The sequence below is a fragment of the Crocodylus siamensis genome, chromosome 4, assembly GCF_052110815.1.
Source record: "Crocodylus siamensis isolate JL-2025a chromosome 4, ASM5211081v1, whole genome shotgun sequence".
Taxonomy (NCBI): domain Eukaryota; kingdom Metazoa; phylum Chordata; order Crocodylia; family Crocodylidae; genus Crocodylus; species Crocodylus siamensis.
The window spans coordinates 124,915,198-124,942,295 of NC_143398.1; the positions used below are offsets into that span (position 1 = coordinate 124,915,198).

At 45.9% G+C, this 27,098-nt stretch overlaps 1 protein-coding gene across 4 annotated transcripts in view; it reads left to right on the forward strand.

The window, feature by feature from the left end:
- RASSF8 (Ras association domain family member 8) overlaps positions 1–27,098 on the forward strand; it is a 188,108-nt gene that overhangs the window by 24,348 nt on the left and 136,662 nt on the right. Inside the window, exon 2 of one of the 4 annotated variants that reach the window (XM_090043667.1) lies at positions 23,111–23,181. The exons of the other annotated variants lie outside the window; for them this stretch is intronic. The gene's annotated coding sequence lies outside the window, so the exon portion shown is untranslated. The remainder of the gene's footprint in view (positions 1–23,110; positions 23,182–27,098) is intronic. 4 annotated transcript variants of the gene reach the window in all.

Here is a 27,098-nt window from a genome sequence, read left to right on the forward strand (position 1 = left end):
TCAGTGCCCCAGCAAGGGAAATTCTGGGGAAAGAGGGGAATAAGCTGAGTTTGGGCTTTACACCCCTCAAGTTTCCCCTACAGCCTGGTCTCCTTCCCAAGAAGGCACTTCAGAGGAGGTTGAGATAGAGGTTGTGGAGGCAAGCAACTCGGCTGAGTCTGCTCCTTCTGTTTCTTTGCCTCTGCCTGCTGAGGAGGGTGAAAATGCAGCATCCACAGATGCACCTGGACCCCAGAAGCAAGCAGGTAGTGTGGTCTGGGGTCATTCTGAGCTGGCAGATGATCCCACGTCCGATGTCTGCCTGCATTGCTGAGCCAAAACCAGCCGGGCAAGGGAACAAAATGCATGAGCACCACAGGAATGCCGATCCATCTGCGCAGGCACCACCCCTTTGCCCTTGCTCCTCCTCAGCCTGGCATCAGTGGGAGCATGCCCAAAGGGAAGTCCCCCTCTTGCTCCAAAGCCTCTATTCCCCCAAAGTAGAGGTAGGTCACCCTGGAACAGTGGGGGAAAGGCAGACAGAAACCAGGGCACATTGCAAGGTCAGGCAAGATCACCCAGAGCATTGGGGAGATGCTTGCTGTGGATGACCAGCCCTTCTCCTTAGTTGAGTGGCCAAGGCTCATGGCACTCATGGCCCCATCTAGTGCTTGCATGCACCACCTTCAGGACAGTGGTGCCCTCTCTGTATAAGGCATGCAGGGAGAAACTATGCAAGGCAGGTCTATAGGTGGCCTTACACTTCACCTCTGACATCTGGAGCAGCTGGGGTGGAGATCACACCTACCCTTCCTCACACAGCAGTGGTGCAACCAGTCAAGCTGTCAATGGGCTCTCCTTCAAGCCAAGGTGACAGATGAGTCCCATGGTAACCAAGCTGATGGGGGCCATGAACCGCCCATTGGGCAGGGCAAGCTCACCCACAGGTTCATGTTCACCAACAATGGGGTCAGTATGGTCAAGGCGGTCCGTGATGCCAACTTTGGTATCCACTGTGTAGCACACAAGTTGCATCTTGTTGTCAGGGAAGCCTTGGAAGGGGCCAGGGCTGCCAGTGACAGCACCAGCACCACCAGCCAGCTCATTTCCAAATGCAGGATGGTGGCAGGCTACTTCCATCAGAGCATCAAGTGGGGGAGGGTACTGCAGGACAAACAGGCAGACCTGAACATCCCACAGCACAAAATCATGCAGGATGTGGAGACTCGGTGGAACTACATACCTGATGCTCAAGAGGCTGGTGGAGCAATAGAAGGTCATCCATGAGATGGCCTTGCTGGGGGAGATTGGGATCAGTGGTCCCCTTAACAGAGCTGAGTGGGATACCATCTGCCAGATCTTGGTGATCCTCAAGCCCTTCCTTGAGGCCACCAAGACCCTCAGTGCTGGCGATGCCTTTGTTAGCCAGATGATCCCTATAGTGAGGGTATTTCTGAGCCAAATGGAGAGCTTCCAGGGGATCAGTGTTCCTGGCTGGAGCAAGCCGCTGTCACCAGACATGCAGATACTGGTGAGGCAGCTGAAGGAAGGCATCAGGAAACAGCTTGATCCCTTGAGGTCTAGTATGTTCCATGTGCTGCCTGCCATGTGTGACCTGAGAGTGAAGGGCAGTGTAGGCAGCAGCCAAAGCCTGAATCAGTGGATGAAAGTGCTGGTAAAGAAGGTCAGGGAGGCAGAACGGCGGAGGTGGGAGGACGTGGAAGAGGGGGATCCACTGTCTCATGTTAGCACACCATCCACCAACCAGTCTTCTCCTCCACCGCAGGTGATGCCACTGTGGGCCAAGAGCATGGCTTCCATGGTGGGGTCCAGAGGCACCAGACCCCACCATCAGGCAAGTAGCACTCAGGCTTTGGTGGCTGCCTATTTTGCTGAGGATGTGAAGCTGCTGTGTGACCCCTTGGCTGGGCAAGCCACAGCCAAATGTCTACCGACTAGTGTTCTGAGTGAGTGGGTGTCCAGCATTGTTGCAGATGTACTGACACTCCACCACACCTGCTTGGATCCTGTTTTGGTGGAGCAGCTGGTGTTCTTGAAGATGAACCTTCTGCTGCTGGGATTGAATTAAGGGGTTTTCAACCTGTAAGTTTGCTAAGAAATATTTCTCTAAGTATGCAGTTGTTTTTTTTTTTAATAATAAACATATAACACAACATAACCTATCACACACCACATGTAACACATCATTTATATATCCAAAGCAGTATCTCTATTGCTACCATTGAATTTTTATATAAAAATTCTCATTTCATTAACCATAAGCTGCTTAGCCCCATCAGAAAATCAAGGAAAACCGCTCTCCATAAAATCAAAATACAACTGCTCACTGTCCCGGCTTTCTCTAACTATTAGTCAGTCTACTAAAAGATACCAGATTGACCCAAGGGTCCTTGTCTGCCAATGCCGTGTTCTTATACCAACGCTCCAGCACCTGTCTCTGGCCAGTTAACTGGAAGGACACAGGGCCCTGGGCAAAGGGCTGGGGCTGGCAGGGAGAGTACTCTGGCAGCTGCTGGAGAAGAAGCTCCTGCAGGAGAGGAAAGAAAGACTCTGTCACAGTTTGGCTGCTTGAAATGCTGCTGGTGCTACTGTACTAGTGCTCTCTAGGTTATTTTATTACCTGTTGTCCTGTAAAGTGGTGGACCAGACTGAGGCTGTAGGAGAGGAGGAGACCTTATTGGGGCATGCTTCCGTGTCATGTAGAGGCCCCAGTGCGAGTGAGGGTGCACCTTAACATGCACACAAAGTCACCCATGTCATGGGTTTTGCTTGTCAGCAGCCTGAGGTGCAGTTTCCCAGAAACCCCTGTACCTAGATCCTTAAAATGTGACAGGCTTCATGGCCTCAGAAAGAACTGCCATCCCTGCAAGTTTCATTTGAATCAGGCAAGAAATTACAAAGTTATAGGCAGTTTCATGCTTCCCCATTATAGCCTATGGGTGAACCATCAAAACAGCGAAACAGTGTCAACAAAACGAAATGGAACAGTGGTTTTGAAACAAAACAAAACTCAAAATGAAACACCATTCTGTCAAAATGGATGTTGAAATGGAGCTGTGCTGTTTTGCACAGCCCTAGTGCTCTTCTATGGATCAGTTGCTTCCCACATAGATGGACAACACAGTCCCCAGAGGAACTCTGAGTGCCTGGTTCCCTGAGTAGAGTCCAGAGCTTTGAATTTGGGTAGTGCACCTCTGAATAGCATGTGAGGTGCTCAGAATGGGATCCATGGATGGGATGCTGGCATGTAAGCTTTAGAAAAGCCTAGCAACACTCTAAGAAAGGGTGTAGGTACTTTAATGCTGGGTTGCATGGAGGTGCCCAAGACAGATGTGGATGTGTGCAGCCTGAGCCACTTCCCAGAAAATCAACCCTTTGAGAAGGGGAGCAGGGTCACTCCTTTCTTTTTAAAAAGCAAAAGGGAATGGAGAAGGTGCTACTTCTCTTGTGCAATAATAGTATGAAGGATAGTTATCCAGGATGGGGAAAATCTGAACATTTCTATGCCTTTCAGTGCCTTTCTATGTTGGATGGGTTCAAACCCAAATCTTTTAGATCCTGGAGAAAGTACCCTAATCAACCCTCATTACTGTATGCTGCTCTTCAGTTGTCCTCTCAGTACTGTACTGCTTTGCAATAAAAAGCATGCAAAATTCATTGAACTGGAAAGTGAACTAGAGGGATCATGATCTAGGCCACTGGTTTGGGCCCTCGTGTGAGGGGAGAGACTTGGGTTCTTCTCCCTGTTTTTCATGCATTGTACCCATTAAATGTGTAATGGAAAATGCATCAACAGCCATGGCAGATGGAAGGGGTTCTGAGTGTATTGTGAAGCAGACCTTATGTGCTGAGGGAATCTCTCTTATGAAGACTTAGGCATCTGTGAGTCTGGGTAGAGAATTTAAGTATTACACTGTTGGACTGAAGTGGCAGGTAGGTGCCTCAAGTACTGTTGTGGATTTCATAGATTTCATAGACATTAGGGCTGGAAGGGACCTCAGGAGATCATCGAGTCCAGCCCCCTGCCCAAAGGGCAGGAAGTCAGCTGGGGTCATAGGATCCCAGCAAGATAAGCATCCAATTTACTCTTGAAGGTGTTCAATGTAGGCGCTTGAACCACCTCCGCTGGCAGACTGTTCCAGACCTTGGGGGCTCGGACAGTAAAGAAATTCTTCCTTATGTCCAGCCTGAAGCGGTCTTGCAGGAGTTTGTGACCGTTCGACCTCGTCATCCCATGGGGCGCTCTGGTGAACAGATGTTCCCCCAGATCCTGGTGGTCACCCCTGATAAACTTATAGGTGGCCATCAGATCACCCCTGAGCCTGCGTTTTTCCAGGCTAAAGAGTCCCATGGCTCTCAGCCTGTCATCGTAAGATCTGTTTTCCTGATCTCTGATCATGCGCGTGGCTCTCCTCTGGACTCTCTCAAGCTTCTCCACATCCTTTTTGAATTGTGGAGCCCAAAACTGGATGCAGTACTCCAGCTGCGGCCTCACTAAGGCCGAGTACAAGGGGAGAATGACGTCCCGGGATTTGCTCGAGAAACATCTATGGATGCACGCCAGCATTTTGATCACTTTACTAGCCGCAGCATCGCATTGGAGGCTCATGTTCATCTTGTGGTCAACGATGACCCCCAAGTCTTTTTCTTCTGTAGTGCTAACCAACGTAGCACTGCCGAGCCTATAAGGGTGCTGCAGGTTTTTCCTCCCAAGGTGGAGAACCTTGCATTTTTCGGTGTTAAACACCATGAGGTTCTTCTCTGCCCATTTGCTGAGCTTGTCCAGGTCAGCCTGGATCACCCGCCTATCTTCTGGCGTGGATGCTTTGCCCCAAAGTTTGGTGTCATTGGCGAACTTGGCCAGTCCACTCCTGACTCCAATGTCCACATCGTTAATGAAGATGTTGAACAGTATGGGTCCCAGGACAGAGCCTTGAGGGACCCCACTGGTCACAGGGCACCACGATGAGTGACTGCCATCAATCACAACCCTCTGGGTCCGACCATGAAGCCAATTTCCCAGCCAGCGGATCGTGGTGGAGCCAAAGCCACAACTGGGCAGTTTGGCCAAGAGGTGATCATGTGATACCAGTTCAAAAGCTTTTTTGAAGTCAAGATATATGACATCAATCTCTTCTCCCTTGTCCAGGTGATAGGTCACCTGGTCATAGAAGGAAATGAGATTGGTCAAACAAGACCTACCCGCAACAAACCCATGCTGGCTGTCCCTTAGAATGTTAGCCTGGGCCAGTCCCTCAAGGATGGCCTCCTTAATAAACTTTTCTAAGATCTTCCCCAGGATAGAAGTCAGGCTAATGGGCCTGTAGTTAGCCGGATCCACTCTCCTCCCTTTCTTGAAGATCGGCACCACATTGGCCTTCTTCCAGTCTTCGGGCACTACACCAGAGCACCAGGAGTTTTCCAAGATCTGTGCTGGGGCTGGGCTATGATGCTCGCCAGCTCCTTGAGTACCCTGGGGTGCAGGTTGTCAGGGCCAGCTGACTTGAAGGTATCCAGCTTCTCAAGGTGTTCCTTCACGAGGTCAGCATTGATGGAGGGTAGGGGATCCCCCTCACCCAGATTTCCCTGTCCCATAGCAGGCATGGGCGTCCTGTGTGACTGATGAAAGACTGACGCAAAGTACCTATTTAATAGGTTGGCTTTTTCCTGGGCGTCAGTTGTCAGTTGCCCCATCTGGTTTAGCAGGGGTCCAACATTGCCCTTGCTTTTCCTCCAGCTCCCCACATATCTGAAAAAGGACTTTTTGTTGTCCTTGATGCCTGAAGCTAGTTGGAGTTCAGTTGCAGCCTTGGCTTTCCTGGTTTGGTCCCTGCAGGACCGGACCAGCGCGGAGTAATCCTCCTTGGAGATTTGGACCTAAGCAGATTGCTTAGGGTTCCAAGGAGAGTCTGTGACAGAACTGGGAGCTCAAGCCAGGTTTCCTGAGCCGTGGGCCAGTGACTTAACCACATGCTCCTCAATCTTTTACTCCTGGTGTAAAGCACGGATTCCTCAAAGTTCTCAATGTTTGGTGGAAGTGGGATTTTCTGTCCATTATATGTTTGTTGCTCCCGTAAGTATCTGACATGATTAAGTTGTCTAAAGTAGGGATAGTATTTCTGCATTGTGGATTGCACGGTGTGTAGTCCAACAGGATACTGACATAAGACTTGTTTATTATTTATAGTAAGGCTAGGCACACAACATTGGTCACTTGACCTGACATTAGGGATGATCCTGCCTTCAGCAGGGGACTTGATTAGATCTTGTGAATTCCCTACAGCCTTACGTTTCTATGATTCTAGGTATTTTGAAAAGGTTAGAGATGTCACGTGAAGGAGGACAATGTGAAATGGCTTACTTTATAACAGTTCAGCTAATTAGGTACATTAAATGCTAACTTGCGATTCCTTAATCTAGGAGATAACTGTCTTCAAGAAGGTAGCAATGAGCTCTAAATTCACAAACAGATACTCTCCCATTTACACAGATATACCCTTCCCCTCAAAAGTTCTAACTTAGCAGTTCAGGGGCATTTCCTGGGGGCTCCCACAACACTGAGAGCCCTACCAGGCCCCACCCACTCCCAGCAGGGTGCAGTTTTAGGTCATGCCCAGGACCAGGAGCCTCCAAACCATCCCCTACAGTTCCTGCCCTTACCTCCAGGATGTTGCATGCAGCTTTATAGCTAAGCAGTGTTACTGCCTCACCTGCCAGCAGCAAACTGCTCCGTTTATATAGGCGGCCAGAGTTCTAAAATGGCCACCGCAATCAAGCACCTGCTGGCTGCTTGACTCCGTTCTTAAAGTGGCAGGCACCAACAGTGCCCTGCCCCAAGTATGTTGGCAGGTTTTGTATTTCTTGTCATGACATGATCTAGATCCATTTGGTGTGTTTTGGGCTGTAGGAAGTTGGGTTCTGGTGATGAGGTTAGTGAGGTTTGGTGCTTGTTTGAATTTACAAGCCACTTTTCACAGACAAGTCTATGCACTTCACTTCATCAACCTCCTAGATCAACCACCAGGAAGGCCCCCTGGTACAGACTACTGTCCCTGCTGTTTTGATACCACTGCGCCTTGACACACGCAGTCACACGTCAGGACTTTGCTTTGAACAGTCTGATGTACAGTTTTACAAAAAACCCTACACCTATCTCCTTGAGACTTGGCAGGCTTCATGCCCTTAGAAGGGGCTTCCATCCCTGCAATTTTCATCTGAATCGGGCAAGGAACGACAAAGTTATAGGTATTTTAGCGTTTCCCCATTATAGCCTATGGTCGTATCACCGAAACAGCGTTGAAACTACGAAGCAGATTCATCTGAATTGAAACAGAACAGTGATCTGGAATACCGAAATGAATCACTGTCCTCCAAAACGGCCAAATTTGAAATCGCAATGAAACAGCCATTTTGCGCAGCCTTATTTGTTAGTGCACTGGTAGCTCATTTGGTTGATTTGCAGTTGTAGTTTTATATATAAATTACACTATATGTATTTGCCGATTTAAATCTTAATATCTAAATACCAGCTCCAACCTGAAACTTCCCCAATATTTTTACTGAAAAATGCACTAGTAACTATAAACCCTCAGCATTTTTTGTATTGAATTTTGATCATACTGTGTGTATTACTATACCAAGTTGAATTTGGAAATATGCTTGTGGTAGGCAAGTTTCCTGGGTTGTCTTGTTTTGTTTTTCCTTTGTTTTTTTTAACTTTTCCTACACTTCTGTAGAAGAGGTGGGGCTTGGGGAAGTTAAGTGTTCTGCATTAAACTGGCTTCTGCAAACTAATTTTAACAAAGCAAATTTTGATATTTGCAAAGTTATTGAGGCCCCTCAGGTAAGGTTGGATTAACAATGGGTACGGATCTTCTCTAATCAATGAGGCAGGTAGCTGTTTTTCATGGGTAGATCGCAGGGCCGGCTGACATTTTTGCAGGTTTATTGTGGCAGACCTCTCTTACCCCGCCATGGCTCTGGCCCAGGGGCTCCAGCAGTCCCACTCCTCACTGCAGGTTGGGAAATGGCCCAAAACTGTGACTTAATTACCTCGACTAAGCCTGCAGAAGCCATTAATTGATACATTATTAAGCAATCTAAGCATTGAATTAATACAGGCACCCCCTGCTTAGCGCTCTTAATTGGTTCCGGAAAAACCAAGCAGTAAGCGAAACAGCATCAAGCGAAATCCATTTCCCCATAGGATTTAATGTAAGTAAACATAATTGGTTCCACACCACCTGCTGGCCAGACCCTGCACTACTGCAGCCCCACCCTGGGCCCTGCTGGGTGTGGTTGGGTCGCTCCTAGCAAGGCACCATGGGGGCTTTGCCAGGAAAGGTATCAGCTCCTCCTGGCCTCATTGTTCCCCTGCCAGCCTGCACCCGCCGGCCACCAGTGCACCTGTGCACCCCAGCTGCCCTGCTCATGGGGCCTGAGTTGGGGACCCACCCACCCAGGGATTTTGGTGAGAAGGCAGCAGGGCTCTGGCACGGGGAGCCTACCCACCCATCCGCGCCCTGGTTTGCCCAGTAGGGGCTCCCTCAAGGGCACCCAGCACTGGGACAAGCTGCCACCACCAGATCACTGCAGGCTCAGGATGGTGTCCATGCCCGGCAGGTGAGTGTGTGACTGGAGCAGAACAGGGCATGGGCTGCAGCCTGGGGGCAGGGGAGCTCTGTGGGCTCGGCTTGCACTGGCTTGTACCGGCCCAGGCTCTGCACTCCTGCCAGCCTTGGCCTTAGGCCCCACCTTGCTGCTTCCCTACCAGCCCAGGCCCCACGCTCATGCCCCCCACCTGCCCCTTCTTGCTACTCCTCCCTGCCTGCTAGCCGCTCCAGCACCAGGTGTCAGAGCAGACCCTGTGCTCCTGCCACCCCACCCTGGGCCCTGCTGGCCTGGGCTCTAAGCTCATACTGTCTGCCTCTCACCCGCCCCATCTTGCTGCTACCGCTCCTCCCTGACCACTCCAGCACCATGTGCCAGAGTGGACCCTGGGCTCCTGCCAGCTGCCATTCACCACTTCGCTCAATGCTAACACCACAACCGCTGCTCCTCTCCACCCCTGCTCTGAGTGTTACAATGAAACACGCTGAGCGCTGAGTGAAACCAGGTAGGTATTTTAAATGAGCGCTACAACCCGCGGTAAGTGAGGGTTGTCTGTAAAATATTTCATTTTAGAGTTTAAATTAAAGCTATACACAACATGAATTGTAACTAATACCGTCATCATACTTTACTAAATGATGTTGTAAAAAAGGATTTTACTTGATGCTTACCTTAATGTCAGCCACAACTGCCGGCCTTCTCTTTCTGCGGAGTGAGCACTTGTCTGCACATTGAGATGGCATACTCAGCATCCGCTGAGTTAGCTGGAAGGATGAGGCAGCATTTTGCTGGGGGCATATAGATGTGGAAACTGGTAATCAACAGAGTCCCAAAACTCAGGCACAGGCATCTGCATCATTGGCAAAGTTCACATAAGCAGCACCTTCCTTGTCATGATTTTTTCCCCTGTCCAGAGATTGATTTCATTATTTGAGGGTCACAACTTGGAGCAGGCACCTGGTTGGGGTCCAAAATGCAAACAGTACTAAAAAAGGAGGCAGCCAGTTGTCTGAACTGCGGTCGTAGTGATGGGTTGCAACTGTAGTAGCGGTTCAGCTTCACAGCTATTGCCTGGAACAGGTCCCTTCTTTGATAGTTTTCATATTGACAGCTTAACAGCAGGGGTGCACTGATAAAGATTTTTAGGCTAATTATTAACCAGCCATATTGGCTGATATGAATCCGATTAGCAATATGCCCAGCAGCTTGGAGAGCAGTGTTTGGCTAGTGAGTCTGTTGTGGGGGAAGGGCCACGGTGGAAAAAAGGGTGGGAGGGGCAGATTGAGGCCCCCATGATAAGGCAGGGAGTCCAGCAGTGGTAGGTGCTACCCAGCTAGGGCAGGGCATGGGGTGGAGCCATGGGCAGTTTATCTAGGGGCAACATGGGGGAAGTTCCCTGCTGCTGCATACACTCTTAGGGGAGACATGGAAGGCATGTGCCTCCTGGATTTGTGTGCAGGATGAGGGCAGGCTGTCCATTGTGGGCTCAGGGCCAGGGGCTGTGCCAGCCTTTTCCCAGCGAGGGTGCTGGTTTGGGACTGCTCAGAACAGGTGGCAGTGGTACTGGGAGGGAGTCCTACAGCAAATTTGTGGTGGCTGTAGCCTACCCCATAACCCCCCACTCCCAGCGCCACTGCCACCCACCCCAAGCACAGGCCAGCTCCCCCACCAGGAAGAGGCGGGTGCAGCCCCTGGACCTGAGCCCGCAGTGGGCAGCCGAAGCTTGCCTCACACACAGATCTGGGGGTCACATGCTCCTGAGGCCTTCCCCATCCCCCTGAACAAGCCACCCGTGGCTCTGCCTCACTTTCTGCGCTGCCCCACCCTGTCTGGGCAACACCCTGCCCCTGCCCCAGCCCCACTCCCTCCCTTACCATTGGGGCCTCCATCTTCCTCCCCTCCCCACTTCCCCACCCTGGACTTACCAGCCAGACACTACTCTCCAAGCTGCTGGGCTGCATTTCTGGCCACGTGCATACTGGGGCTGTACTTATGCATGTGGTAGTTATCGGCCACATCAGTCAAAAAAGCCAATTGCCAATAATGTCAATTTTCCTTTGATCAGTGCTGATCTAATGTGGACCGATATATCAGTGTACCTCGACTTGACAGTTCTTGTAATGTCATGTCTTCCACCCAACTTATCAAATCCATCAGCCTGGTGTGTGGTGTGGTGGATCAAAGCCTGCCAGCCTTTGAAGCACGTTAGAAGCTCCATGCACTGGGTGACATTTTCTACCACAAACTTCACTTGATCTTGAACATCTCCCTGTTCCAGTAGATCACATAGCTTAAGCATGCACTGTGTTCCAGGTGTAATTTTTTTTTCCAGTGCTTTGCTCACAAACTGCTGATAGTACTGCATATGCTTGGTATAGTAATGGACTGCACTGCGCCACAGATTTCGTTTTGTGAGCACAGGCTTTGGTAGCAGTGACACAGTGGCAGGCAAGTCCCCACTTTGACTGGCATGGGACTTCCTGTACTGGAGCTTATGGCCTGGACAGTGCTTGAAGGCTTTCTTGAAGCTATCTACATCAGGGAATTGCATGTGCCAGATGTCACTTACTAAAGACAGAATATGCACATTGAAGGTGACATGAATTGTGTTGAGTAGCATTCCTTGGAGCACATCAGAGAAAGCCTTGCACATGTACATGACAATTTGCACATGTACATGACATTGTCAGACTGGAATGCTGAGATCTCGTAAAGCTATTGCCTTCACTGCAGCCTGAGCCACACTAGAAAAATCAACAGGCTCTGTTTGAAAAATAGGCAGCTCCCAGGTACAAATACAATGTGCATTATGTAGTTATCTTGAGTGCCAGTGGCTTTATTGGCCACAAAAGAGGAGTTGTACTCTGCCAATGCAGACTTTGTGGGTTGTACGTGTGAAGCAATCACTGCAAGGAGATAGTCTTGGCGGAGCTTGTTCACACATGGAAAACTGCCAGCACTTCACACAGTTTGGTGCAGGTACTCCCTTAGGGTGATCAAGTTTCTCCAGCAGGATGTTTGCCACCACAAAAACCTGCACAAGGGAAAATGCTGCCTTGTCTTGCCAAGCTGCTTTCCATGGTCCTTTTAAAGAGCAAGGACACAATGGCTTGTTTCTTGCTCTAACCTTCAGCCTCTGCAGCAGCCTTTTACTTCTTGTGTGCCTCAGATTCTAAGTGTTGATCTACACTGGTTTTCCTCAATACATCCAGAGTCACACTGCAGGCAGTACAAAACAGTCTGCCTCCATGTGCATGCAAGGTCCCTGCTGGATACTGCCATACATGGCCCTAAGCTGAAACATATTTGGCCCTCTTGGAGGATTTCTTCTCACTGTTTATCCCTGCTCAATCCTACTCACGATGCCACAGCGTGCTTCTGGCTGCTTAAAAGATGGCGCCAAAACCTGGTCACTTCCTGGACTTGGCACCTGTACTGCAACCTATATCACAGGCTCAGGTTCTCATTTGCTCCCTCTCCCTCTCCTCTCCTCCCGCCCCCCTCCCCCAGTGCTTCAAGACTGTAGAGTCTCCCACTCTTTTCTCTGCTTGCTGGTTAAGTTTTGTTTTGCAGCGAGCCTGCCAAAATCACAGAGCCTGCTATTTTTCATGGAAAACATCTGATTTTGCATTTTCAAAGATTTTCAGTAGGTCCCTAACAACAGGTGTTAATTTGGGTACACGAAACCCATTCTCAGGGTATGCGTTCTGGAGATCCCGCAAATGGCAAAATCCATGAATACTGAACTGCGTTTATAAATGTTGTCTATGTTCATGAACGGTGCGTGCCCCAGGCAGCCGTGGGGGAGGGTGCACGGCTGCGCTGGCAGCAGTGGGAGTGTGGCGGCAGTAGTGCAGCGGTGGCAGCGGTGGGAGCGCAGCGGCAGCAAGTGAATATTTAGCGCACTGCAAATATTTGAAACCATGAATGCTGAACCTGTGAATAGCGAGGGTTTTCTGTACTTAGTTCAAATGAAGTCAGTTGGATTCTTTCCATCAATCTTATTGGATGTTGGGATCAAGTGCTTTACAGAAGGGATTAAAATTCTTTCATCTATAAATCATACAGAGTAGTCTCCTTTAGCTTTTTCTACCCTTTTTCTCTGAAAGCACAATAAGTGGTTCACCCTGCAGTAAACTCTGTGCTGATTGTAGGTATCTAGTTGTACAAAGCTCACTGAAGAACTGAGTCCTTGAACCCTTCCAGGTAAATGGGGGAACTAGGTTTCATTATGAATACATAAATAACCTTTTAAAGGTTTGTGGTGTCTCTCTTGAATTCTTGTAAACGAACTCTTGACTTGAAAAATGACTTGCTTCTAGATTGTGGTACAACTTAAGATATACACAGCTACTTATACTATGATGTTTACTTCTATTTGTTAATACTGTTAGCCATCACTATGCTTATGTTATGAATGAATATTTTCATTAAATTGGCCACTAAAGGAAAATACATGCTACAAATTATGCTTCTGTTCCTATTCTCTAGAGTTTTATCCTGTGTTCATCACTGTTGTATCGACTGTAGATCTGTGGTGCAAAGTTTTGCTTGAGTAGTTGTCGGCTATAGGTGTGAAAAAATCACTCCTCTTAGCTCATCTAGATACATCGGTAAAGCGCCTAGTGTGGATGTAGCCATCCTGATGACAGAAAGAGGAGTCTGTCTGCTGTTTTGGTGGGGTGTGGGCAAGGAAGTATAGGTGTTCTGTTAGAAAAAACCCTGTGTCTTCAGGAGGGGCTCTGCTGTCATGGCAATGGTAGCACAGCTATCGTGGCAGAGGCCCTGTAGTGCAAATGAAGGTTAACATGTAGTGCTGGAGAGCATTCAAAAGTTGTTGTTTTTGGAAGGATACAAGTATCCCAAAATGCTGTTAAGGAATACAAACTCTTCCATTTATCCCAGTAGCACCATTATCTCTGAAACCTAAAGTAACAATTTAAAGCTCAGTCCTTCCAACATTTACTCATGTGTGAACTTTAGGCATATAAGTACATATACTGAAGTCAGTATTAAGTAACTATAGAAGTATTTGTAAGATCAAGTTCCATGTGTCATCATTACCTCACTATTGATAATTTTAACAGGAACATCCAGAAGATATAACATGTAGATATGGGGGCAGGTGAATTTAATGCAGCACTTGATTGGAAAAATGCATTTGATGGCTAACGGGTTGTCAGTCCCACGTGTTTTGCATATGCAACTTGGATACCTGAAACTTTTAGATGACAGAACTTTTCAGAACCCTTGTTAGAACTTTTCATGTCAGTTGCAGGTTATCCCCCAAACTAAACGATGGACTTTCGCTTCTCCTTTATTAATGTGAAATGTGTTTATGTAAGATACTCAGTAGTTATGACTGCTGATAATTGGTACCCTTTTCTTTCTACAGCATTTCATTTGTAAATCACATTTTACGAAGCTATCATGGCATACAGTTGACTTTAAACATAAATCTGAACAGAGAATCAATTGTCTGTTCTGGTTTCATAAAGAAATCATATGGCCGACAGAATTCTCCCTCCAAATGCACATACAGCCCAGCCAGTATTTGTTGTCTTGGACATAAGTGAAGACTCTTGTCTCGTGTGTGTCCTGGAGCTTAGGAGCCCTTGGGACGGAGAGTTTTGTTCCTGCAGCATCTCTAGATATTAAAGGAGAACTCAAATTCCTAAAACCCCTCCACACTGACTTTGCTGACTTTCTGTGCGCTGGGGATCATAATTCTGAATGTACACTGAGCATGTTAAAACAGTATGAGTCATGTGATGATAACGCTTGGAAATTCTGGTTGTGTTGGGCCTGAAAGTCGTCTTGCCTTATGACTTTCTTCAGACTTCCTTTCATTTTGATAATGGTAGAAACACAGTTAAGCTTAAATCCTAAGTTAATAAACTTAGTTATATTTTTAAGTAAGATATTTATTTTAACTCTCCATGCAATAGAAGTGTAATCAAACAGTAGCTTTACATGGTAAGTTATATGTCATTTTAATAATCTGCATCATATTACATATGCAGGGAAAGTGTAATTGTGTGTGTATGTATGTGTATGGTTTTTTTTTAAATTTGAATATGTGTATTTATTTGTATATTTATTTTGTGTGGAGTCTTTTTTATTAATCATACTAGCAAATTGCCCATCTTAAATGACCAAGGGAGGGAGGCGGCAGGGATGGAACGCTGCCACCCAGCGCCCCACAGTGCTGCTGCTCCACCTCTGGACCCCATGCGCTCCACCTCCAGCCCCTGTGTGCGGCCCCTTGCACCCTCCCCCCGCCAGATCCACCCTATGCTGCCACCAGTTCCCAGGAACAGGGAAGAGAGGGGAGCTTGCACGTGGCAGTGGCTGCCAACACCCAGTGCCCCACACTGCTGCCAGTCCACACATGCAACATTCCCCCCACCGCCACTCACCGCTCCTCCCTCTCTCCTTCCTCCTTTCACGCTGCCTCCTCCCTCTCTGCTGGCTGTTGTTGGGGCTGGGCAGCAGGGGAGTGTGGCACGTGGCGGTGGTGGGGGGCACTGCCACTGGAAACACCCCCCCACATTCCTGCTGCCACTCCCCTCTCTCCCTTCCTTCCTCCCCTCTTCCGTGCTGTCCCTCCCTCCCTCCCTGCTGAGGGGGAGGGCAGGGACAGAGTGCTGCTACCCACCATCCCACGCTGCCACCGCCTGCCAGGAGAGGGGGAAGCTTGTTCTGCTGTCTCTACCACTGCATCCAAGGGGTGGCCTGTTCCCCCCAGCCCTGCTCCGTGGAGACAGCGGCAGTGCGGGATGCTGTCGGCATAGCACTGGCCTTGGCCACCCACTCCTTCCCCTCTGTCATGGCAGCACTCTGCCATGCCAATCTGTCCCCACCATCCCCTGCATCCCCCTCTGCTGGGGGATGGAGCACCGACATGACAGCAGGGATGAAGCTGGCCAGTGCTGCCACTGCTTCCGGGGAACAGGGCTGGGGGGGAGGGGAGCAGGAAGCCCATCCCTTGGATGTGGCAGTGAGGCTTGAGTGAGGGGGAAGGCCAGCACTGCGCCGCCACCGCCTTCAAGGAACCCCTCCATCCCCACTGTCATGGTGGCACTCCGCTGTATGTGTCTGTCTGTGCAGAGCACTCTGGTTGTTTCAATCAGCATTGTGATTGGCTGCCCAGACAATCAATCAGAGTGCTCATAAAGCATGACAGACAGACAGACAGACAGACAAACTAAGCCTTTTATTATATTAGAATTGGACATTGGATCAAGCCCTTTAAAGAAGGGATTAAACTTCTTAAGCATATACCTACCTTGTAAAATATGCTAGAACAATAAAAACTGCTATCCATAAAGCATCTAGAACATGTATGTGCCCATCAGCTCAAGTGATGGGAGAGGGTAAATAGCTATCTGGAGCACTGGGTATCTCTATTTGGAAAGAATCTTCTTGCGACCCGTGAACAAGAAGCTAATTCTTTTTGTTATGCTGAGCATCACATAAGTCTGCTTTCATTACTGCACTTGTTTTGTTTGTCTCTCCTTTCATCTGTAGCTAGAGTCTGCTCCACCTTAAACTAATGACAGTGCCGGAACTTAATAAACAGGTTAATTTTATATAAGTTAATCATTTGGAGCCTGAACTGCCACAGATGGCTTATATGAGACTGGCATTGGGCAGCTGTAATGAATTGAACATGCTGATTGCAAACTGTATGTGCCATGGTAACTTTTGTCTTAATTTATGTAAGCCAAAGATTTTTCTTTGTATCTAAAAGTAGGTTTTGCTTTCATTCGTTATCAGAAAGTCAGAGGCAGATCTATATGATTTATGGGTCATTGTGATCAGATGTATTTACTCTGATTAGGCATCAGCATTAATTTAATGCATTTAACATATTTCCTAACAACAAATGGGTGACCATATGTGACAATGTGAAATCCAGGACACTGTCTCCCCTGCCTACCCCACCCCAGGAGTCAGTGGCTGGTTAATGACTCATTGTTGCCTATCACCTGTGAAGTAACAATTAGTGTTAATGGGCAATCCACTAATCAAGATAACTTAGGGCAATTTTGCTGTCTGCTAGGGCTTCCTAGTTCATTGCTCCTGTCTCTCTGCCTCCACACCCCATGACTTGGACGCTCATTTTGATTTTCACTGGTGTCAGAGACCAGCCTCCAAAATCTGAGACTTTTCCAGCCAAACCTAAACCTTTGGTTACCCCATCTAATGAAAAATACAAGTTTAAAAAAATTGCACAAGTGTCTGATGCTTCAGAATCACTTGGTAAATAAAGGAAAATATTTTTAATATATTTTTTAATTTGTAAGTTATAACAACCAAAAAAATGTATATATTATGAGAACTATATGGTAACAGAGCGCACACATTTTTAGATATTTGATTCTGATCTGGCCAGGGTCAGTGATTTTTCAAATGTATGCCTGGTGTGTATTTGGCATATGGATAAAGATTTGAAGGTTTCCAGTCTCTTTCCTAAAAGATGCATCCATACTGCAAAACCACCAGTCCTCTCAACAAGAAAACTGCGGATTTAATAGCTACGGTGATTGGAACAGACTTGGTCTTATGGCTGGCGTTTTCAAACTAAGGTTGAAGTATAGTATTTCTTACATAGATCGTGGCCTGTGCTGCTCTCTTGCAGGGTATTCCTGTTCTATGGGGAAATGGGCTGTTTTGAAGGCTGTCAAGTCTGCCCCTCTCGACAGGTACAATAGTTTGCCAATTAAAAAGGTTTTTCTTATTATTCAAATAGGGAAAACCCTCTTTCACTTCTCCATATATTTTAGATAACTTGAATATTCCAGGACCTGAAATTCCTCATGGTGTTGCATAATATTGTGTTTGACTGCAGTGTTAGAAAAAAAGACTATGCTTTAGGAGTTTTCCATAACTATATAATATATTCAAGCCTGCTATAATTAGTTTTAGATGGATTTTTTTCTGTTTACCCTTATGTGACCTACCTAATAGTGTACATATTAATTTCAATATGTCCAATATTATCTACCTTTTTATTGCGATAATATATTCTCATAAAAAAAGCTGATCCCTCCATGAAATTATAGCATTCCATTCATAGATGCACTAAATTCATGCTATAATAAAGAGCTAAAAATGTGGACACTTCTATAGAGGAGGACAACAAGAAGACCAATCTGGTATGACCTTGGTTGCAGATGAGAAGAAAATATAGGATCCAGAATTTTGGGTCCACTTTGTACACAAATTCCTTTTTAAAATAGAACATACATTCTGTTGTTCATTGTGCAAATTACAGATTGTTTCACAATCTTGTGTGACAGCAAAGTCTGCCTGATGCATGCTAACTTGCAGTCAGGGATATGCCTCACTTCCTAGCCAGCAAATTTCAGCCTCTTGCAGCTACAAGCTACAAAGTAGGAGCATACAGATATTAAGTACGCTTCTGAAAGAAAGCTAATAACATATACTCAGTTTTACACCATTATTCTAGCAATTTTGTTAGAATAATTTGATCATGAGGGCTGTTCTGGGATAAAAGTGGTAAAAAATAGTAATGATACACAACTGTAAATAGTAGTGGGGGGGGAGCTTTTCTTTTCTTTTTAAGGTGACATTTGCTGGCCAATGAGTTTCTTTACAGATGGGAGTTCATCCTTTATGCTTTCTACACAGGCTTTTTCAAATTTGAGAATTATTCTCAAATAAAATGATGGGGGCAGGGACACTAATAAAACCATGTGAAGAGCTTCATTCTTCACCAGCCTCTTACGTTGGTCAATAGAAACCTGTAATATAGCAAAAAAAATGGAATAAAGACAGGGAAGCAATGATTTTTTTCAAGAATAGGAGTCCCAAATGTAAGTTACCTGAGCTTCAAATGTGCTCAGAGCTTTGCACTTCTTCAAACGTAGGCTGGTTGGTTAGGTACCTGTGTTTTAGGTCTGTGGTTCTGAAATGCAAGATCAAGTGTTTCAGGTTAGAAAGCAACATATAAGAGTATTTTATACAGCCTGATTTTTTTTTTTTATGCTGCCCTTAAGGGGGACAAAAAGGCATAAAGCAGTGATGCACTCTGATATCTTCTTCTGTTCTTTGTAATCATTTGCACTGGTAATACTTTAAGTGGTGTGATTCACTTCCTCCTCTAAATTAAAGGTAACTGTCAAATCTAGTTCCTAATGGAGTCCTAGAGCAGCTTCCTGAATATCTGGTATTGCACACTTGTAGACTACGGAAATGGGCATGATTTTGATATAGCTGTTTGACTAACATAGCTTCTTGCAAAGGAGGAACTTTTGACACTTTATACTGCTGAAGGGTAGGTACTCCAAAGTTCAAAGAAAGGGATTAACAGTGAAATAAGGAAAGATTGATTTTTCTGAAGCACTTAACTTTGGTCTGGCTCTGAACTTAATGGCAAGCACCCCTGGGAATTTGGTAGGAGTGGAATTGAGCCAATGCTGATGGCTTCTGAAAATCCCACCATAACAATGCAATGTTATAGAAAACAACTAAAACTTAATGGACCATAGAAGCCAGTTGTTCTGTGCACAGTGCTAAAAACTGTGCATGTGAACTTTTAAACATTTGTTTCACTGAATTTTGGAACATTTATGTATATCTTGTCTTCTAGAAGCCAGGATGGAATTGGAGTTAAATGCTTTAGGCATTGTGTTGTGTGTCTTTAATAAGAAAGTATTGATTTAATTAATATGGATATGTTAATGGATATATGGATCCGTATTTAATAAGTATTCCTGTACCCCTTCCTTTCCTTTCCTTCCTTCTTCCTTCTCCCCCTCCATACACAAGCCAGAAGTCACGAGAAGTGGTTACCTGGAATATCTTGAAAGTTGGAGTTAAATATGGGGTGCTTGTTCCTAAGGAAAGGGATATAGAAGTAAGAGAAATGGAGCCCCTTCAAGCCTTAGCATCAACAAGTACCCATTGAAAGTAAAGGCATCCAAGAAATTATAGAGGATGTTATTGGAGACGGAGACGGAGAGATTTTAGCCACATGTGTCCATGGCTTGCCGTTAAAAAGCAGACTTCATACTGATAAAATAACATCTGGATCTGGTATTGGCAACGGGGGATGACATAGTAGGGGACCTACAGATCGGTAGCCATCTGGGGGACAGTGATCACCTAAAAGTGCAATTCAACATAAGGCGTCGAGTGGGTAAGGTAACCAGTAGGGTGAACGTGCTGGACTTTAGGAAAGCTGATTTCAGCGAACTCAGGCAATTAGTGAAGGATGCACTGCAGAGTGGTAGTTTTGAAATGATGGGAGCCCAAGAAGGGTGGCTGTGCCTTAAGGAAGCTATCCTTCGAGCACAAAGCGAGACGATCCCCATGCGAGGTAAAAGAGGGAAAGGGGCCAGGAGGCTTCCCTGGCTGACCAGAGAAATCCAGGGCAGACTAAGGGCCAAAAGGGGAGCACATAAAAAGTGGAAACAGGGAGAGATCACCAAAGAGGAATATACCTCTTCTGCTCGTGCTTGTAGGGAGGCAGTTAGACAGGCCAAAGCTACCATGGAGCTGAGGATGGCAACCCAAGTAAAAGACAATAAGAAATTGTTTTTTAGATATATAGGGAGTAAAAGGAAGGCCCAGGGAGGAATAGGACCCCTGCTAAATGGGCAGAAACAATTGGTGACGGACAGAGGGGACAAGGCTGAACTCCTCAACGAGTTCTTCGCCTCAGTGTTCCTAAGCGAGAGGCATGACAAGTCTCTCACTGGGAGTGTAGGGAGGCAGCAGCAAGGCACCAGACTTCCATGCGTGGACCCTGAGGTGGTGCAGGGTCACTTGGAGGAACTGGATGCCTTTAAGTCGGCAGGCCCGGATGAGCTCCATCCGAGGGTACTGAAGGCACTGGCCGACATCATTGCAGAGCCACTGGCGGGAATATTTGAATGCTCGTGGCGCACGGGTCAAGTCCCGGAGGACTGGAAGAGGGCCAATGTGGTTCCCATTTTCAAGAAGGGGAGGAAGGAGGACCCGGGTAACTATAGGCCAGTCAGTCTCACCTCCATCCTTGGCAAAATCTTTGAGAAAATCATCAAGGCTCACATTTGTGAGAGCCCGGCAGGACAAATTATGCTGAGGGGAAACCAGCACGGGTTCGTGGCAGGTAGATCGTGCCTGACCAATCTAGTCTCTTTTTATGACCAGGTCACAAAACGCCTCGACGCAGGAGGAGGGGTGGATGTCGTATACTTGGACTTCAGGAAGGCCTTTGATACGGTATCCCACCCCATACTGGTGAACAAGTTAAGGGGCTGTGACTTGGATCACTGCACAGTCCGGTGGGTGGAGAATTGGCTGGAGGGTCGCACCCAGAGAGTTGTGGTGGATGGGTCGGTTTCGACCTGGAAGAGTGTGGGCAGTGGGGTCCCGCAGGGCTCGGTGCTTGGACCGATACTCTTTAATGTCTTCATCAGCGACTTGGACGAGGGGGTGAAATGTACTCTGTCCAAGTTTGCAGATGACACTAAGCTATGGGGCGAAGTGGACACGCCGGAGGGCAGGGAACAGCTGCAGGCAGACCTGGACAGGTTAGACAAGTGGGCAGAAAACAACAGAATGCAGTTCAACAAGGAGAAATGCAAAGTGCTGCATCTGGGGAGGAAAAATGTCCAGCACACCTACAGCCTAGGAAATGACCTGCTGGGTGGCACAGAAGTGGAAAGGGATCTTGGAGTCCTAGTGGACTCCAAGATGAACATGAGTCGGCAGTGTGACGAAACCATCAGAAAAGCCAATGGCACTTTATCGTGCATCAGCAGATGCATGACAAATAGGTCCAAGGAGGTGATACTTCCCCTCTATCGGGCGCTGGTCAGACCGCAGCTGGAGTACTGCGTGCAATTCTGGGCGCCACACTTCGAGAAGGATGCGGATAACCTGGAGAGGGTCCAGAGAAGGGCCACTCGTATGGTTAAGGGCCTGCAGGCCAAGCCCTACGAGGAGAGATTAGAGAAACTGGACCTTTTCAGCCTCCGCAAGAGAAGGTTGAGAGGCGACCTGGTGGCTGCCTATAAGTTCGTCAGGGGGGCACAGAAGGGAATTGGTGAGTATTTATTCACCAAGGCGCCCCCGGGGGTTACAAGAAATAATGGCCACAAGCTAGAGGAGAGCAGATTTAGATTGGATATTAGGAGGAACTTCTTCACAGTTCGAGTGGCCAAGGTCTGGAACGGGCTCCCAAGGGAGGTGGTGCTCTCCCCTACCCTGGGGGTATTCAAGAGAAGGTTGGATGTGTATCTAGCTGGGGTAATGTAGGCCCAGCACTCTTTCCTGCTTATGCAGGGGGTCGGACTCGATGATCTATTGAGGTCCCTTCCGACCCTAGCATCTATGAATCTATGAATCTTTATCTGAAATGCTTTACTGGATTAAATGTATCCATTAAGAGTTTGCTTGATAAGTGACATCTCTAAAACTCATCTTTGTTGTTTGTGCCTTTGAACAGCTGAGCATTCTTGGTTTTTTTCCATTCACGAATGTGTAAATAAAAACGTATGTTTTCACACTGCCTGCATTTTAATTGATCTAATATATTATGTCATCTGTGGAACATAATTTCTTACTGTATCTTCTGACTTTAAAACTTTGCATTCCCTTTGTGGTGACAATTATCATATGCTAGTTGAACAACTTGCATCATTTCTGGCAATCTTCTTAAAGGAGGTAGACTACAATCTCTAAATTTGACCTACAGCTGTTCACTCTGGATCTTTGTAAGTACTTTTTTAGATGCACCCAGTTTTGTCTGTGTAATAGACTTTGTTTTCTTAATCATTTGCTTGTATCCTGTACTATTTGGTTTCAAAGATGAGAGAGCGTGCAAATTTGCCCTGGACTCTTAGTGTTAGTCAAATACATTATCAACCACCAGGATAAGAGAGGGTTTTTTGTTTTGTTTTGAAACATTGGGAATGTAACATGTCTGGATGTTTTCTTTTTATGTACTTAATTCAGCAGGAATATTATACTCATTTACACTGGCATTCTACTACTTGGCTTGAGATTCTGTTCTTGTAAAAATGATATATGGCTAGAATAGCCTGTTGCATTCAATAAAGCTCATGAATTGGTTTGCTATCAAATATTTTAAAGCAAAGATCTGTGTAATGTGTAAATGCAAGTCTGAGCCTCAGAGCCCTCACCTTTTTCATTGCATTTGTCATGCATGCCCTGCAACTAAGTTGTTTATGTAAAGCTTATCTCTGTGCAAGGAACAGGAAAAGTGTAGTTAAAATTGGTTGTTTGCCTAAACTCATTCATGTAGTTAAGGGATCTGAAAATAAATATATAAAATAAAGTGGCAGATATAGACACACAGTTACTCTGAGTTTTTTATGTTGGTAACTGATGATTGTAACCAGTTATAAAATAGAATTAGCAGCACAAATGACAAAATAGTGATTTCTTTTAAAAAGCACTAAAGGTTTCTTCAACTTGCCATGTTTTGATTCCTGCTCCTTTCTTTTTTTCCTATCTCCTCAAGTTTATCGGTGAAATGAAAGGCAGCAGGGAGGAACAGAATGTAAATTTCATGAAGATGAAATCACGGCAAATGTATGTAAAATAGCTACTGTTACGAAGGATAGTGTAATAGATTCACATATTTTTATGGCCAGTAGGGACTATTAGATGACCTAGTCTGACCTCGTGTATAATAGACTATAATAGACTATTGTATATAAAAAAACTATGGAATTTCACCCATTTACCCTTATATTAAAGCCAATAATTGTGGCCCTACACAATTATTGCACATCAATCCAGAAATTAAAACACTTTTTCTGCATCCGTGGACATACTAGATTGGGGTGTGATACCCTCTTATACAAACCTGTTGAGTAAAGGTCAGTGGTTGTCACATAATGTGCTCTATTCACTGTCTAATGATAATGACCCTGACTGCTCTTGAATATTTGCAATTCCTGTATATGCTAATGTAAATGCGAGCTGTTCAGTACCTTTCCGTCATTCTCCATTGCATAGTCTTGATGATGATTACTAAAATAATCACTAAATAGTGAAAAGTTTGTGTGCTTAAACTTGTATAGTCCCCCACCCCTTTGGTATTTGTGAAATATAATCAAAACAACCACCTTTTAGGGACAACTTACCATATACAGACATTCTTTATATAATGGTGTAGGAAGTGTGTGCAGCTGTCTGAGAAGTGTGTGTCCTGTTCCAAGCTAACATGTTGAAAAGTGTTGGATCTATAAAGTGCTTTATATTTTAGATTTAATTTTTCTGGTGTTTGTGATCTGTTCATTACTGCTTAGAGGATAAATATGGAATCAATATTTGTGAATGCTGTCAGACTGACAAGCAAAATCTAAAGAACTTTATCCAATGAACTTTATCAACAAGTTTTGTAGTGGAATTCAGCTGGATGGATGGCTTCAATTTCTTTATACAGGCATACCTCGCTTTATTGCGCTTCGCAGATATTGGGTTTTTTACTAATTGAAGGTTTGTGGCAACCCTGTGTTGAGCAAGTCCATCGGCGCCGTTTTTCCATCGGTGCCATTTTTCCAACAGCATTTGCTCACTTCATGTCTCTGTGTCACATTTTGGTAATTCTCGCAATATTTCAAACTTTTTCATTATTATTATATTTGTTATGGTGATCTGTGATCTTTGACGTTACTATTGTAATTGTTTTGGGGCGCCATGAACCGCGCCCATATAAGACCGTGAACTTAATCGATAAATGTTGTGTCTGTTCTGACTGCTCCACCGACCGGACGTTCCCCCATCTCTCTCCCTCTCCTCAGGCCTCCCTATTCCCTGAGACACAACAATATTGAAATTAGGCCAATTAATAACCCTACAATGGCCTCTAAGTGTTCAAGTGAAAGGAAGAGTCGCACATCTCTCACTTTAAATCAAAAGCTAGAAATGATTAAGCTTAGTGAGGAAGGCATATCGAAAGCCGAGATAGGCCGAAAGCTAGGCCTCTTGCGCCAAACAGCCAAGTTGTGAATGCAAAGGAAAAGTTCTTGAAGGAAATTAAAAGTGCTACTCCAGTGAACACACGAATGATAAGAAAGTGAAACAGCCTTATTGTTGATATGGAGAAAGTTTTAGTGGTCTGGATAGAAGATCAAACCAGCCACAACATTCCCTTAAGCCAAAGCCTAATCCAGAGCAAGGCCCTAACTCTCTTCAATTCTATGAAGACTGAGAGAGGCGAGGAAGCTGCAGAAGAAAAGTTTGAAGCTAGGAGAGGTTGGTTCATGAGGTTTAAGGAAAGAAGCCATCTCCATAACATAAAAGTGCAAGGTGAAGCAGCAAGTGCTGATGTAGAAGCTGCAGCAAGTTATCCAGAAGATCTAGCTAAGATAATTGATGAAGGTGGCTACACTGAACAACAGATTTTCAATGTAGACTAAACAGCCTTATATTGGAAGAAGATGCCATCTACGACTCTCATAGCTAGAGAGAAGTCAAAGCCTGGCTTCAAAGCTTCAAAGGACAGGCAGACTCTCTTGTTAGGGGCTAATGCAGCTGGTGACTTTAAGTTGAAGCCAGTGCTCATTTACCACTCCGAAAATCCTAGGGCCCTTAAGAATTATGCTAAATCTACTCTGCCTGTGCTCTATAAATGGAACAACAAAGCCTGGATGACAGCACATCTGTTTACAACATGGTTTATTGAATATTTTAAGCCCACTGTTGAGACCTACTGCTCAGAAAAAAAGGTTCCTTTCAAAACATTACTGCTCATTGACAATGCACCTGGTCACCCAGGAGCTCTGATGGAGATGTACAACGAGATTAATGTTGTTTTCATGCCTGCTAACACAACATCCATTCTGCAGCCCATGGATCAAGGAGTAATTTCCACTTTCAAGTCTTATTATTTAAGAAATACATTTCGTAAGGCTATAGCTGCCATAGATAGTGATTCCTCTGATGGATCTGGGCAAAGTAAATTGAAAATCTTCTGGAGAGGATTCACCGTTCTAGATGCCATTAAGAACATTCGTGATTCATGGGAGGAGGTCAAAATATCAACATTAACAGGAGTTTGGAAGAAGTTGATTCCAACCCTCACGGATGACTTTGAGGGGTTCAAGACTTCAGTGGAGGAAATAACTGCAGATGTGGTGGAAATAGCAAGAGAACTAGAATTAGAAGTGGAGCCTGAAGATGTGACTGAATTGCTGCAATGTCATGATAAAACTTTAACGGATGAGGAGTTGCTTCTTATGGATGAGCAAAGAAAGTGTTTTCTTGAGATGAAATCTACTCCTGGTGAAGTTGCTGTGAACATTGTTGAAATGACAACAAAGGATTTAGAATATTACATAAACTTAGTTGATGAAGCAGCGGCAGGGTTTGAGAGGATTGACTCCAATTTTGAAAGAAGTTCTACTGTGGGTAAAATGCTATCAAACAGCATCGTATGCTACAGAGAAATCTTTCGTGAAAGGAAGAGTCAATCGATGCAGCAGACTTCATTGTTGTCTTATTTTAAGAAATTGCCACAGCCACCCCAACCTTCAGCAACCACCACCCTGATCAGTCAGCAGCCATCAACATCAAGGCAAGACCCTCCACCAGCAAAAAGATTACGACTCGCTGAAGGCTCAGATGATGGTTAGCACTTTTTAGCAATAAAGTATTTTTTAATTAAGGTATGTACATTGTTTTTTAAGACATTATGCTATTGCACACTTAATAGACTACAGTATAGTGTAAACATAACTTTTATATGCACTGGGAAACCAAAAAATTTGTGTGACTTGCTTTATTGCGATATTCGCATTATTGCGGTAGTCTGGAACCGGACCCGCAATATCTCCGAGGTATGCCTGTACTTGAATCCTTTTCATAGTTTCATAGTTGATAATCTGCTTAGGTCCCTTCTGACCCTACCAAGTCTGACCCCCTGCCATGGGCAGAAAAGGATGCTGGGGTCGTTGCTAGGTAATCCGGCCTCCTCTTGAAGACCCCCAGGATAGGGGTGAGCACCACTTCCCTTGGAAGTTGGTTCCAGATCCTAGCCACCCTGACTGTGAAGTAGTGCCTCCTGATGTCTAGCCTGAATCTACTCTCCATTAACTTATGGCTGTTATTCCTTGTTACTCTTGTTAGTGCTTGGGGGAACAGGGAGTCTCCCATTGTCTGCTGGTCCCCCTTGGCAAGTTTATAGGTGGCCACCAGATCTCTCTCAGCCTTCTTTTGTGGAGGCTGAACAGGTTCAGGTCCCGTAGCCTTTCCTCATAGGGCCTACCCTGCTGCCCCCGATCATGTGAGTGGCCCTCCTCTGGACCCTCTCAGTGCTATCCACATCCCTCCTGAAGTGCAGCTCCCAGAGCTGGACGCAGTACTTCAGTGTCACATAGAGGGGGAGGAACACCTGCCTGGACCTGCTCGTGATGCATCTATGGATGCATGACAAGGTGCGGTTAGCCTTCCTGACCGCGTCCCCACGTTGGTGGCCCATGTTCATCTTGGAATCAGTAGTG